The sequence below is a fragment of the Buceros rhinoceros genome, unplaced genomic scaffold (genome assembly GCF_000710305.1).
Source record: "Buceros rhinoceros silvestris isolate BGI_N320 unplaced genomic scaffold, ASM71030v1 scaffold6092, whole genome shotgun sequence".
NCBI classification, from domain to species: domain Eukaryota; kingdom Metazoa; phylum Chordata; class Aves; order Bucerotiformes; family Bucerotidae; genus Buceros; species Buceros rhinoceros.
Genome location: NW_010398238.1, coordinates 7326 through 8354, shown reverse-complemented (window position 1 = coordinate 8354; position 1029 = coordinate 7326). Strand labels below are relative to the sequence as shown.

The following is a 1029-nucleotide window of genomic DNA, read 5'->3' as shown; positions in this document are numbered from 1 at the left end:
AGGAACAAGACATTTCCCATGTCCCCTCCTACCACTTCACGGGAAATCCGCTGCCTTCACCAGCCTTCTGCACTGAAGGCAGCAAAGCGGCAGGGACACAACACCGTGGAAAGCTCTCTCACACCGTGGCTGCCAAGCCCCAGCAGCCCACGGCTATGCAACTCGCCCTCACTAAAGCTGCATTGGCTAAGCTTTGCTCGTAACTCCTGTTAATTAAACGTAAAGGTTCCTAACTGGCTTATTCCTTTAATTAGAAGGCTGGGCTCAGACTGTCGAGATTGCACAGTGATGTAAAATAAGAACTATCCCAGGCCTGGGCACTGCTCCACACCCCTGTGGGGTCCCCGCAGACCCCATCAGTACACACATGGCAGCCCTTGGTCCTGGCATGGCTGCAGCTCCCCGGACACCCGCAGTGCTGTGTAGCCCAAAAGGCAGCGTTGGGAAAGTGCCTCCTTCTCCCCTGCTCCAAGAACAGAGCCAGCAGCCAGAGCTCGGGTTGCTCACAGGTAGCTCTGGGATCAGAAATGAAATTAAGGTGTCAGGAAAGCCCTGCTCAGCACCGAGACCTGGCTCCTCCTGAACATTATGTTTCCCTGCTCTCAGAAGAGACCTAAATTCACCTAATTCAGCTCAGATACAGCCTTGATCTCTCTCTCCCCTATGTCATTCCCCATGCTATGCCCAGACCTGGAAAAAGCTGCCGTACTGGAGACCTTGACTGTCTTGCACGTCTTGCGGTACAACACCCAGCCCTCTGCCAGCAGCCGCTTGCACAACTGCTCGAGGTCCTGGGACACGCCAGCACTAACAGCCTGGTTTCAGCACGCTCTGTGGCAGCACCCAGCCCTTCCCAGGCCCCGAGTCAGCAGACAGACGCGGCTCTCCTCTGTCCCCTTTTCCACCTCCAGCAGTCTCAGAGCTCCAAAATACTCTCTTTTGGGCTTGCAATACCCCCAGCACTGATGGTATGTCCCTGGGGCAACACCTTCTTATTCCAGCCTGCAGTTACAAAGAGCAACCACCATC

At 55.2% G+C, this 1029-nt stretch overlaps 1 protein-coding gene across 1 annotated transcript in view; it reads right to left on the bottom strand.

The window, feature by feature from the left end:
* Positions 1-1029, bottom strand: part of LOC104488920 (LON peptidase N-terminal domain and RING finger protein 1-like) — a gene marked incomplete at both ends in the record, with an annotated part of 9125 nt that overhangs the window by 4412 nt on the left and 3684 nt on the right. The window lies entirely within an intron of this gene.